Genomic DNA, 14,942 nt, shown 5'->3' on the forward strand with positions numbered 1-14,942 from the left:
GGCAATGACATGGAACTCACCCGGGCTAGGCTAGGGGGCAGCATCCAAAGGCGTGCAGAGGCCAGATTGAGGGCCCTAGCAGGAGATCTCAGGAAACTCACCTGCTGAGATGCAGCTCCTGCCTTGAACCACAATCACCAGGGCTGGGAACAGGCTTGCTGGGAGAATTCTGGGGATTTCCTGCTAGCAGCTCCCACTGGAGAGGGTGAGAGCTGGGCCTGTGCTTGGCCGACTCTCCTGTCCAGGCTTTGCAATGTGATACATACTGAGGTGGACTTGGTCAGCCAGCAGACCTTAGAAAGCTTCTCAACCCTGGTACAACCAAAGCTATCAAAACGACACAAGTAACACACTCGGGACATAATTCCCCACAACGGGGTTTCTAAGGCATCACCAAATGACCATCCCCCATCCCCGGGAGGCTGATGTAGATTTATAACAAGAAATGGGCACCACCCCTTCCATCCCTGCAAACACAGCAGAGAAAACAACGAAACGTTTGTGTACCCCCTTGCGCCATACCTCAACCCTCCCACCCTAAAGGAGGACCATACAGACATGTGTTGCTCTTGCTTATATAAATAATGTAAAAAAATATAAAATATAAAAAAACACAGGTTGACAACTGCATCCAATAATATGCATTTCTTTTTGTTGTTTTGCTTCTTTTAATTTTAGCTCTCACATATAAAGAAGTATATGCAGTATTTATTTTGCTCTGGCATTTTCCTCACATTTCCTGCAAATGAAAAGAATTCTACCGCTCTTGTTTGAACTTTCATGTGGGTGAATGACGAGACTGAAAAAGAAGGGCACAGAGACGGGGAGACTTCTAAAGAGGGCTCTGGCGACACTGAAGTCACACCTGAAGGTGGGTTGAGGAGGTTGCCAAAAATGGGGTATCCTTTGTCTACTGCTTCTCTTGTTGACGTTACATTCCCTGTATCTAGGCTCTGGGGGAAAAGTACCTTTATGAATCAGCTTTCTGAAAATCTTTTGTACTGCCAAATTTTGGAAGTCGTGGACTCTAGCATTCTCATTATTTAAGACAAAGAAAAAAAGTCAGTTGCACATTGTGCACCTACACACATAATCTTCTTGAGGTTGATTTTTGGATTATGAGTGATGGTTAAGACAAAATTTTAATTCTACATTTTTTTTCTGCACCATATAATTCATCCCACAGGATCTGACCACAAAAAAAAAAGTATTACTTTTGAAAACAAATCAGAATGAGTGACTAGAAATGCAACGTCAACAAGACATCAAGACGACAGGAACTTTCACTAAAAACTCATCTGAAGATCTAAGACACAATGAAGATGAAGAAACAAAACTTGCTGCAGCGACCTAAGCATTGAATGCTGAGAGAGATGCGTTTACAAAGAGCAACAATCTGGCCCCATCTGAAAAGATAAGGGCCCCAGCAAGCATCTGACTAAGAAAAATGTTACCTAATGCAATGCAATCACCACAACAACACTACGTAACTTAACAAGCTCAGCATCTCCTAAAATGCCTTTAAATTATGATTGTAGATACAACAAGGGACAGGCACTTGACAGGTAATGACTTGTTTTCTTTACACACACCAGTTTTGGAAAGAAGAAAAACCTTAGGGTTGTACACCAACTAAGAGGAGGCAAAAAAACAGAAGCAAAAACAATGGAGCAAAACAATAGTGATCCAAACAAGAGAAAACAGAGTCAGTAGACCAAGTAAAATTCATTCAGCAATGCTACAATTTAGAAATCTGAGAAGAAAATCTATTTCTTCAATCAAGAACAAAAGAGACATTTAGAATTTAAGAATTGTGAGGTCAGCCCAGCGTGGTAGCCTAGTGCCTAAAGTCTTCGTCTTGCACGCACCAGGATCCCATGTGGGTGCCGGTTTGTGTCCCAGCTGCTCCACTTTGCATCCAGCTCCCTGCTTGTGGTCTGGAAAAGTAGTAAAGGATGACCCAAAGCCTTGGGATCTTGCACCTGTGTGGCAGACCCAGAAGAAGCTCTTGACTCCTGACTTCAGATCAGCTGAGTTCTAGCCGTTGTGGCCACGTGGGCAGTGAGCCAGCAGACGGAAGATCTTTCTGTCTCTTCTTCTCTCTGTAAGTCTGATTAAGGGGACCCAGTGCAGTAGTGTAGTGGTTAAAGTCCTCACCTTGAATGCACTGGGATCCCATATGGGCACCAGTTCTAATCCCAGCATCTCCATTTATCCTCCAGCTCCCTGCTTGTGGCTTGGGAAAGCAGTTGAGGACAGCCCAAAGCCTTGGGACCCAGAAGAAGCTACGGGCTCCTGGCTTCGGATTGGTTCAGTGCTGACCATTGTGGTCACTTGGGGAGTGAATCATCGGATGGAAGATCTTCCTCTCTGTCTCTCCTCTCTGTATATCTGACTTTGTAATAAAAATAAATAAATCTTAAAAAGATCCGATTAAGGAACTAATTTGATAAATGGCTATCACAGGGTCATTTCTTCCTTTTTATGTTAAATCACACTACTTGGTGTGAAAGTAAATTCTATGATCATAATCTCATTACAACTTATGCGAGTACTCTGTAATACTTCCATTCAAATAAATAACATAAATCTTAACAGGCAACAACAAAACTGAGTCCAAAGTTAGCTCTAGACAAACCAGGACGTAAGCCAGCAGAAGTCAGAATGGTAGATGGATGTGACAAATACTATTTTTCACATGTCATCATACTCTGAAACATTAATAGTTTTAAAACCAAATATATTGCTTTGGGGATAAGATAAACCTGTATAAAAGTAACCAATCACAATATCTCTTTTATGTTATTTTCCAAAACAATATATGCTCTTTAACCTGGCAGCCCTCCTATCAGTACAATCAATCATTTGATTGCATAATTATTATCATGGAATATGGGATAAGCAAAGCATGGCAAGCTATCTTTTTTATTCCTGGAAATCATTTAACATTGATATGGAAATGTGCCCTTTCATTGTACCTCAAAAAGACAAGTATGACTCTGAACAAGGACAAGGAGCTCTTCAAAACAGTATAAACAATGGAAACAAAATCTTTACCTTTTCTTTTTCTTCAGTAATTTGCATAGTGCCTATCACATCAATATTGAGAATTGCAACCCAAGTTTACATAGGACCACCCCAAAAACTGAGGAATCAATCACACCTCTAAGTGGTGGCCCGGAAATCTGCTTTGAAAATACTTATTGTTGAGTAACTTACTATGAACAATACATACATAGTCAGTGGCAATTGTTCTTCTTTCCTGATCTATAGCTACTCAACATATACTTTGTAGAAATGAACAAATACATATTCAATATAATTTTGCCAAGTAATATACTGCATGTTTAATAAATGTTAATTCATTTGATTCTCTTAGTAGCTCATGATGTTTTATAGATGAAGTATGTCCAGAGTAAATAAAGTAAACTGGTTAAGGACATTACACTTTTATTACATTAATGCAACAAGAACACTACATGATGCAAAAAGAACAGGTATGCAGGGGTATTACAGCCCTAAGACACAGGCATTCAATATGAACACCTGCAACTAGCTTGTTGTGCCTGGCTCCTGGTTTATGTCTAATCCTGGCCATTTGGGGAGTAAAGTACTTCACTTCTAATGCAGTGTCCAATATGGCCCAAGATGGGGAATGGTTTCTATCAAGAATCTCTCTGTAATAATTCTGCCTTCCAAGTAAGTCTTTTCTTGTTAAAAATTTTTTTATTTGAGGGCCTGGTGGTGTGGCCTAGTGGCTAAAGTCCTCTCCTTCAACGCCCTGGGATCCCATAGGGGCACCGGTTCTGGTCCCGACAGCTCCACTTCCCATCCAGCTCCCTGCTTGAGGCCTGGGAAAGCAGTCAAGGATGGCCCAAAGCTTTGGGACCCTGCACCCGCATGGGAGACCTGGAAGAGGTTCCTGGTTCCCAGCATTGGATCGGCACGCACTGGATGGAAGATCTTCCTCTCTGTCTCTCCTCCTCTATGTATATCCAGCTTTCCAATAATAATAAAAATCTTTTAAAAATATATTAAAAATTTTTTTTATTTGAAATCTATGAATTATCTATACTCTCTATTTCCTTTGAGCTTTGTAAAGAAGCTGTGCAGACAGTGTTACAGATAACAGGAATGCCATATTTTTAAAATAAGGCAGATTCACTGGGTGAGAAAAACCAGAAAAACCAATGCAGCTCTATGACCCACTGTTGGTTTCTGTTCAGCTATGTCACAGAGGGTTAGAGATGGGCAAGTTACTATCTCAGCTGAGTCAGCTTGGTGAGAACAGAAAGCAGTGTTCTACAGGGCTTTCTCACCTCCACACCTTGAACAATTCAGTGCTTACTCACTTGTCTGGGTTAAAAGTTACTATTTTAAGTTCAAAGTGGAAAGCTCTTTTCCCATACTAATGACAGTTGAAATAGACAAGGCTTCCCCTTCCACACTACAAACACACGCTCTCTGTAATCTGCGTCAATATTCATGAGCCAATTCACTCCTCTTCCTATTCGTCAGCATTCTAGAACTCTGTTTGCCCACATGGACAATCTAAACTCCTGGGGAATACTGCAGTGACGAGGTGAAGGCCAGCAGTTTGTTTTTGTGTAGCAGTTAACACCTTAGATATCTGTAAGACCTTATGCACAGTAGCAAAGACCCTTAAGTATAAGTACCTTCATGGTATTTGGAATGACTTTTCCATTTTATAATTATATTGACAGACTTTTGTAAGTCGAAATGGGACTTAGTTTATAGATCAAAATACTTCGTAGTAAACGGAAAGGGACTAGATAGCCTAAAATGTAACATAACTGTTGGTGTCCATCTGTCACATTTACCATTTTTGGCGTTTTATAATACAAAGGAAATAGTCACTCAGTCTCATCTTTATGAAGAAACTCATTCATTTAATGAATCCATGTGTATTGTATGCTGGCTCTATTATAAACCATAGTACTTAAATCATCCCTTACGCAAAAAAAATACAATAACTAAGAAGTCTGATTAAATCCGGAGAACTTCTAGCCTCTCATGATTTACTGTCCAAAGTTCGAAGAAGAGAGAAAAATCGGTGTTCTAAAATGCCATAATGTGTAACATATGCAAGTGTTTAAACATGGCTCTGTGCTGCTATTCAAGAAATAACTCTCCTTAAGTAATTTTATACACACTACTGGGTGAAGAGTGACTGAGAAATAAGCCATTTCTAGTTCAAAAAAGCCAATAACCTACAACAGATATTAATTCACTGAATTGGGAAAATAGGAAGCTTTTAACTAATAAATACAAAATAAATTTTATTAAAAATTAAGAAAACAGGGCTAGTATTCTGGCCATTTGGGAAAAGATCTCTGTTTCTCCCTCTGCCTTTAAAACTCTGCCTTTCAAATAAATAAACTAAAAAAAAAAAACATAACATGGGCCTGGTATTACAACCTAGTGATTAAATCCTTGTCTTGCATGCACCAAAAATCCAATTTGAGATCTGGCTGCTTCACTTCCCATCCAGCTCCCTGCTTGTGACCTGGGAAAGCAGTCAAGGACAGTCCAAAGCCTTGGGACCCTCCACCCACGTGGGAGACCCAGAGGAAGCTCCTGGCTCCTCACTGGTTTAACTCTGCCTGTTGTGGCAACTTGGGGAGTGAACCAGTGGATAAAAATTCTTCCTTTTTGTCTCTCCTTCCCTTTGTAGAATCTACTCTTCAATAAAAATAAAGCTAAAACAAAACAAAGCAAAAAACTCAGCAACATGATCCTCAGATCTCCTTGTATTGACTAAATGTAGCACTGAGTAATATTAACTAATTTGTCTCTTTTACCAAATGTTATCTTGAAAATTAGATTTTATTCTTGGTAAAAAAAAATCTTTTTTCAGAAAATATCTTTTATCTATAGCACCACGAACAAACACAGATATTTTCCTGTTTTAAAAATGTTATGCAGGGCAACTTTATGATCTAATTTCGTTCATGTTAGGCAAAGAAAACTACTAAGATGACCACTGATGACTTCTAAAGCCACAAAACATGCTCAGATTTTAAATATTCTAGCCACTTTGTTGACAACTGATAATACCCAAACATATACCAGCAAAAGATTACATTTAAGTTGATGCTATACTTTTTTTGATGCAAATTAAGTAAAAACCTACAAAACACTAGTAACTAGGAACAGGTCCCTAAGTATAGAGACCTCAAGCCCTATTGTTTCACCCCAGGTCTTAATGGCTGTTAAGTGTTTAATGGGGGTGGGGAGGAGGGTGGAGCTGTGGGAATGTAGTAAAAGGGAATTACAAAGGAGAAGAGGGAGGGAGACACCGGTGCAGGCAAAAAAATGCACATTACGCCTGATCATTTCATTCCTAGTTAAGTAAATCATTGTCACAGACAGGGCACCAGCTTCCTCGAATCACCAGAAAGGGTTGGCATGCGTGATTTTTTTGGTTGCAGAGGAAATAAAAAGATGAATTCTGTATTTAGGCACAGCCTTTGAGGCGTTGGCAGGACACTAGCACTGGCTGGATCCTGACTGAGACACCCTGATCTTGGGTTCATGACCCCAAAGCCAGACAAACACTCCCTGTCACTGTGCTGGTCTCTACGCCCACAGACACACAAGGCTGACTCCCTCTGGCCTGTTAGGTAAGCGTCATGGAATCCCCAGATGGTGTTTGTAAATAAAACTGCCATGCTCCCAGCACCCACGTGTCCAGTGCTGCTGCAGTAGCCTGTGCAACTGGAGAGCAAGGAAGTAACGAAGTTGCCAATATCTCCTTTGTTACCCTAGATGTGAAAACATCCTTATAACTTGATACATTAGTCAAAGCATGCTCCATTGTAACAAACTAACAAATGAAGCAAAAACTGTCAGCAGTAAATTTAAATTGTGTACGTTTTACATGTGTTATAATAAATGACATTGAATTATTGAATGCCTGTAAGATTTCCTAATTCTTAATATTGAACAAGTTAAATTTCAAAATATGGAAAAATGTGGTTTTCAAAGTACCATTTATTCCAATGTTGTCTCCATAGAGAGCATAAATAAATCTTGGTCATTAACAAGGTTAGCCAGTGTTTTCCTACAAGCTACAATGAGAGAAAATAAGTTCAATTTCACTTCCTTCTAAAAATATATATTTATTTTCAAATGGTGGGAGGGGAAATAGGGAACAGGGCTAGGGAAAGAGAGGAATCCCTATACCTACAAAACTGTATCATTGAATAATTTTTTAAAAAGTTTTTTTTTTTTTACAAAGGAAAAAAGTGTTCATTTTCATCTATCCGAAAGACCAGAAAATAAAAGACGGAGTGAGACGGAGAGAGTGAGGGAGTGGGAGAGTTTAGGGAGAGTGGCCTTAGATGGGCCAGGTAGCAGCAGCCTGGAACACTAGAGACCAGGTTTGGCAGAGCACTCACAATAACCAAACAGTTCCCACTGGACATATTAGCAGGAAGTAGTCCCAAAGGGGCAAAGCCAGATGCACCACATTCACCCCTTTTATCACTTCTTTTTGGAACATTAAGGATGTTTAGGTAGCCACTGTGGCACGCTGAAGTAAACAGCAGTTTGAGACACATGCAGCCCATATTGTTAGAGTTCTGGCTACTTTACCTTCTGACCCAACACCCCGCTAGCATACCTGGGAGTTATAGGATGGTACCTGTGTTCCTGACACCAATGTGGGAGTCTCGTACGGCCCTGGCTATTACATGCACTGGGGGATTGAACCAGCACATCTCACACATTCTATTCCCAACAATGTGTTTCCAATGAATAAACATTATTAAAACTAGAAATGTAATTTTAAGAACAGAATTCACTTTTTAAGATGCTCAAGGTAATTTCACAAACTACCAGAAATATTTTCAGGAAGTTCCCTGTTACATCAGGAGGTGTACAGTAAAACAAAATGTTAATAACCATCTAAACTAATTAGAGGGTGGACGGAAGTACTGTTTTTAAAATTACAAAAATCATAAAAGGTTATAAAAGACCTGAGAACATTCTAGCCAATGGCAAATATGAAAATTATAACTTCAAACAGACTTCAAGCATAAGCGGGGAAAGTGCTGAAAGGGAAAAAAACAGATTGAAAAAATAAATGACTAGGCACAAGACAGTACATCAAGAGTGGGATCTAGGTGTGGTATTGTATTGTTTTCAGATTCTGGTGTCTTCCTTTAGAAGCGGCACAACCAATAATTAAGGTTTTTTTTTTTATAACTGGTATATCATAAACAAAGCAAGAGAACTATAAAATATCATGTTGTGTAAGACTTTCATTACCATTACTTAAGCCTTTGTAGAACCAAAACACATACCAGTTTCAGCAGAATGGACCGTAATGCAGGTCCACTGAAGAGCTGTGTGAATGGTTTCCATTAAGTATGTTCTGGATGTAGAAATACATCTAACACCCTCCTATGAAAGTAAGTGAGAGTGTTTGTGGTGATCGATAATAAGCCATGACAATTGTGATTACGATGATTATGACTTTCCAGCACACACAGAATGATGGTAGTAGCAAATGGAAAACAACAGTATGATGTTCATAGGGCACACCTGAGTAGCAGATCGCCTGCAGGTCTAGACCTGACCACAGGCAACTCTCTGCAGCACAGTCCACCAGCAAAACTTGTGACCTAAATTTTTTTCCTCCTGCATATGGTGCAGAAATCTATCCATAAAAAGCAAAACTAAAATCAATTTATCAAAATATTACTAATTTCTGGGCCCGGCGGCGTGGCCTAGCGGCTAAAGTCCTCGCCTTCAACGCCCCGGGATCCCATATGGGCGCCGGTTCTAATCCCGGCAGCTCCAATTCCCATCCAGCTCCCTGCTTGTGGCCTGGGAAAGCAGTCGAGGACGGCCCAAAGCTTTGGGACCCTGCACCCACGTGGGAGACCCGGAAGAGGTTCCTGGTCCCGGCATCAGATTGGCGCGTACCGGCCTGTTGCGGCTCACTTGGGGAGTGAAACATCGGATGGAAGATCTTCCTGTCTTTCCTCCTCTCTGTATATCCGGCTTTCCAATAATAATAAAAAATCTTAAAAAAAAATATTACTAATTTCTGTGAACAGATTTAGGGACCTTCAAAGAACAAAGATATCACACTCCATCAAAATGAATAAACCTGAAAACTTATACCAAAAGCCACTGGCAGCTGAAGTAGCTCACGGAAGTATTAGAGGAAACAAGAAAGGATAATAGCAAGTGAGCTTCTCCTTTCTCTGCCAGGAACCTGTTTCTGCTAACAATCACCAATCAACTTGTGCTTTTCATATATATATATATATGCAGACAATGAACTTCCAAATAAGGGCCATGATCAATCATAAAAGTAGAATTCTGAAATCAGTACATAAAGTGGTAACTGCTGTAATATGAAGCCAAAATACTTCCTTATTGAGTGTAATCTATTATAATTGTCCCTGAACCCTAAAGTCCAATGCGTCCAGCTCAGTGACTGCTCCCCACCCCAATTATCAGTCATGCTCAAGATACAGAATTCAATGTGCAGCAATCCAACATTTGCAGCATGAAAAGGGAAAAACATTGCCTGTTGTCTAGTATTAAATAAGCTTAGAAATTCAAGTATTATGAACCCAACATTTGACCTGCAAGTCATAATTTCATAGGGGCTGGTGCTAAAATTCACACTCACTGGCCATTTCATTCATATTACTGTAAAAAGATTGTTTTCAAAATTTCAAAAAGAAGTTTCCATGAGAGTGCCACTATCATTCTACACCCCTTCCCACTTTGTCCAGGTATCAGAAGAGAGCAGTTCCCCGTGTGATTCATTTAAAAATAGGCAACCCAAGTACATAAATCACTGCAGCCATAGCCCTAGGAGGGAAAACCAAGTACAAAATGATAGGTAGTTTTGCAACAGTTTTACTGAGATACAACTTATCTAATTCATCCTTTTAACCGATACAATTCCCCCTTTCTACTACCTCAGCCCCAAAATATGAATAAGCTACTTTTTGTCATATAAATGTGAATCACACATATGGGCTTGTTTCAGTAATGAATCCCTTTTTACTGATGTGCAGTATTCCACTCTGTGGATGTATTAGTGTTGTTTACCATTCTGACAGTGTTAATACTGACAGATACACACATGGAGGTACAAGTTTTTATGTCAGCAATCATGGTCTTTAAAAAAAGAACTAAATATAATTAAAATTGGGACCAGGTGTGATTTTACACCAAATTTTGCAAAAGGTTACCATTGAGGGCATTTGGATTGTATATTGGATCTTCATTATTTTCTTTTTGTGCAGGAGATACATCATATTATTCCATTTACAGTTTCATAAAGCTTTCAAATAACGATAAGGTCCAGCATAAATTTATGAGAACCTACAGTTTCAGTGGATCACTTTTAAGGACTTTGCCACTATCACTATCACCATTACCAAGACCATACATGATAGAATCATATTTTCTAGTTAATGACAATGTGTTTTAGACTAGTTCAATGCCATTAACTGAATCTCAAAATTAAGACATACCCAGGTGCTATTGTGTCTGAAATTGTCCTTCAAAAATTTTCATTCTAATTTAGCTTTCTATTGAGTATAAAACACTGAGTTCCAAAATTGAAACTTCACCTACTATGTATGTCTATTTGAAACAGGACACTTGGAACTACATGTCATAACAGTGGAGAAATGATCAAAACACACATAAAGTCTCTTTTTTTCTGTAAGATTTATTTTTATGGAAAGACAGATCTATACAGAGGAGGCAGACCATCTGCTGCTTCACTCCCCAAGTGGCTGCAATGGTCAGAGCTGAGATGATCTGAAGGAGCCTCCTCCACGTCTCCCATGTGGCTGCAGGGTCCCAGAACTTTGGGCCATCCTCTATTGTTTTCCCACACCACAAGCAGAGCACTGGTTCGGAAGTGGAGGAGCCGAACAAGAACTGAAGCCCATATAGGATCCTGGCACTTGAAGCGGAAAGATTAGCTAATGGAGCCATTGTACATGGCCCCTACAAATCTCTCTCAAATTACAGGTTCTTTGCAATGTACAATGTAGGATTATGATAATGCCAGATACATACAATTCTTTTGGTCACAATAATTTGCATGTCCTCCCTTTCTGGAACCCTTCTTTCCAGTTATACAACAAATGGATGTTCCACACAACCTCCTTGAACGAATGGAAATTGGGAGATACATTTGGCAAAATCACTTAAGGTTCTGTTCTTCAATGCAAGATATCTCCAGCTCTACTTGGCAACTGGACTCTCCAAAAGTTAGACTCCAATTATAAGGGTGGCTTGGGTGGTACATATTCCTGCTGCAGGTACTGGTTTTATTACTACCGAGAACATGTTGCTTTCATGTACCAATGCAAACAGCTGGTGCAATGGTTTTTGTCTACCTGTGTGATAGTAAACAAAAGCCTACCTATTAGCCTACGGAATTCTGATACAACAATTGAACTTGCACTAGAAGCAAAGCATTAAAAAGCAAATCTAATACTTTCTAAACATTAGTCTTTTCAAAGCACTGACATTTCACAATGCTACACATATTTGAAAGTATTTCAAAAGATATACAAGAATTTACCCACTTGGATCTGGGCAGGGTGGAAAGTAAGAGTTTGTACTAGGTGTGTCGTTGAGTGAATCACAAGAACTTAATGAGGTCAGCAAATAAGGAAACACATTTCAATGGTGACATTTGGCTTCTAACAACATTGTGTGTGGGTGGAGTCTTGGAGGAATTGATAGGGAAATTCTAACTTCCACAAGTGAAACCAAAACACTGACTTCAGTTTTTTGTTACCCAATACAATTCCGGTATGCAAAAAGGACTTTGGAAGTCTGTCAAAACTCCTCAGCAGGTGCACTTCACTTGTTCTGGAAGTGATGTTGACCTGTCAATTTCTACATCCTTCTATTACTACATCAAAATCCTATCAATTGCTCTGGCTCCTGACAGGGACCAGCACAATTTCAGCTCTAACAAAACCCTTTAAGAAGGGCTTGGTAAAACAGGAGAGTACCTTCACTCCAAGTTAATTTCTCAATAACGACTAATTTAACAATGAACATTATTGTTGTGGTTCAGTGTTTAAGAACACTGTGCAACTCAGATCCACTTGATCAAGAAATGTTGTATCAATTATTAATTGAATACCTAAAGACAATACCATAACATTTGGAAAGTTGACCCTCAGAAGTTAGATCAACAATAGGCTATTATCAAAAGCAACTGCTTTATTTTTAACCCTGAGTAGCTGGACAGGTAACTGGTTTTCCCAACCAGTAGCAAGAAGTTAGGCTAAAATGCTACATGTTCTATTATTTTAGGGCATATAAGAATTCACCAATGACCTGCTTCTCTTCCAGAGATGAGTAATGCTTCTCCTTGTAACCATGAGTAAGAACCTCCACTATCAATGACTAAAGCCTTAACTGCTTTTCCAAGGATCAAAAGAAAGAGGTCCCTACACAGTAAACTGCTGAGGATAACTTAAAAAAAATTTTTTTTTTGTTTTGGTCCAGATTTGTCCATTACTATTCTTTTACTTCAATCTATCTTCAAATGCTCAAAATACCGCAATGCTTCACTAAACCTCCAATCCTTCACTAACATTTTTAAAGAGGAATGTATTGTATTTCAAACCTATTAGAGATGCATATACAAACATATTAAAAAACCCATAACTAACCTTCAGTATTTCAGCTATTAAGATGCAAATGGAATGATTTCATTAGACAGACAACAATACAGGCAGTCTTAAACCAAGCCAAACCGCTATCTTTTTCTCTGGGAATTCCAACTATCCCAACATACAACCTTATTTCCTATGCTGGCTAATTTCGTTGATGAAAAGTTTGAATTACATTTGCCACTAGAGTCCCTCATTAGAGAAAAGTACAGCGTGTGACGAGGGATTTTCAAATTCATGGATAGCATGTACTCCAGATTCAGGCAAATATTTTACTAAAATTCAAGCAAATAACGGGGGGGAAAAGGAAGCGACAGGAATCTATTTCAATTCCTAAGCATCAGATATGGGAGGAAAACAATGCCACTAAAAGTATACCACGAGCGCACAAACTAGCAACTATAAGCCAGAAACAGAACCGACTTTTCCAGGAGTCCAGGCCACACTTGATTGTCATAGGTAACTATAGAACATTAGACAGACAGTCCGGACGAAAACATTCACAAGGATGACTGCGTATGCGTGTGTGTGTGTGTGTGTGTGTGTGTGTGTGGCGGGGGTGATTGCAGAGGGAGGAAAGAGTAGAGAACAGACAGAGCAATCACAGACCAAAGAAATGAGAGAGGAATTTGGACAGTTAGCAAACTGTCCCGCACTTGGGTGCCAAGACTGGGTTTCCCTGCTTTGGGTATCCCTGACCTTGTCTGCTGCAACTCTCCCTCCTGGCGGCTAGCCCCCTCCCCGGGCCTGCGCCTGCCTTTGTGTTTGCCTGTCACTGACCGGGGAGCAGCACAAAGCCAAGACACAGATTTGCCCACCAATTCTAGAACGCACATTGCCCAGGCTGGCAGGAGCAGCCCGGATCAGATCTCGCGTCTGCTGAAGAAAAAGTGGATTCCCGTCGCGTGTGGGGGGAGCCCAGCAACTCCTCTCTCCTCGCGCACTCAGCGGCAACTAACAAAACGCGCGGACTCCAGGAAAACACACACACACACACTCACACACACACTCACACACACTCACACACAGCCATCCTGTGCGTCTCCCCACTCTGCCACCGTGACACTCACCCAGAGCACCCCCAAAATGGGGGCAAGGAAGGGGCAGACACAAGCCAAGCCCCAGTCCCAGCTCTTGAAGCCGAGAAAAGGGGCTTTCAGCAACAAGAAAGAAAAACACCAAACACAGCCGTCAGTGCTCTCTCCGGGGCGGCTGGGGAACCACGCTCCACTCGCCAGCAGTAGAGGGGGGAGAGGATTAAAGGGAAAAGTAGTGCCCTCCCCCAGAGGGAACTATTTCAGAGGGAAACCCAGACACCCCACTTTCCAGAGCTTAAAAAGGTCGGGCAGGCAGCGAGTCGGGGGCACAAAGGTAAGTTTTGGGGAAGGGGGCGGCAGGAGCGGAGGAGAGAAGGGAACACAGAACTGCAGGTTTAAAGGGGGGGGGGGATTAAAACTATATTTGTCAGCCATGTTGAGGAGGCTCCAGTAATTTGTGAAGCTTCCCTCTTCCCTCTTGGTATTATTTGTGGGTGACACTCCAGGGTTGGCTCCCCGGTCCCTGGAAGCCCGAGAGAAAGCAAGCGGGGGAGGAAAGGGAGAGTTTCGCAGCGAAAGAGAAGCGCTCTGACCTCGTTCTCGTCCCTCAGCCTTGCAGCAATCCAGCAGTTGCAGTCGGGTCTCCTTTCTAACAAATCCTAAAGGGCAGCCATCTTGCTTCCTTCTGCTTCTCTACGAAAGCAGCCTAGCCTCCGCATCAATATTCATAAGGCAGTTTGACGTCTGTTCTCATCACTCGGCGGGGCTGGCGTCTCGGGGCGGCCGCGCCGAGGGGGCGGACGTGACTCGCATGCGAGCCGGGCCTGGGCGCGCGGCGCTCGCAGGAGGCGGCGGCGGCCGCCCGAGCTCTCCCCGCTGCCGCTGCCGCTGGCTCGCCTCTTCCTCCGCCCGGGCCACCGCCTCCGCCTCCTCCGCACCAGCCTCCTCCTCCTTCTCCTCTCACCGCCTCCTCCTCCTCCTCTGCCTGGCTCTCATCCTCCACCACGGCCTCCTGCTTCTCCGCCCAGCTTCTGCGGCCGCCCTAGGGGTCCCTCAACTCCAGCTCCCCGGGAATCGGCCCCACGCCTCTGGACGCCCGGCGCCGCACGACGGCCGGCGGTACAAATTGGACGAGCGTGTAGCCCGGCGTGGAGGGCTGAGAGCGGTACGCTCGAGTGAGCGTGGGAGGGCCGGCTAGGTCCAT

General features: G+C 41.8%; 1 protein-coding gene across 1 annotated transcript in view; it reads right to left on the minus strand.

Moving 5' to 3' along the window:
* TET2 (tet methylcytosine dioxygenase 2) overlaps nucleotides 1-14,667 on the minus strand; it is a 70,965-nt gene extending 56,298 nt beyond the window's left edge. The window contains exon 1 of the mRNA XM_058666980.1: nucleotides 14,332-14,667. The gene's annotated coding sequence lies outside the window, so the exon portion shown is untranslated. The remainder of the gene's footprint in view (nucleotides 1-14,331) is intronic.
* Nucleotides 14,668-14,942: the final 275 nt, after the last annotated feature.

The sequence above is a fragment of the Ochotona princeps genome, chromosome 7, assembly GCF_030435755.1.
Source record: "Ochotona princeps isolate mOchPri1 chromosome 7, mOchPri1.hap1, whole genome shotgun sequence".
NCBI lineage: Eukaryota > Metazoa > Chordata > Mammalia > Lagomorpha > Ochotonidae > Ochotona > Ochotona princeps.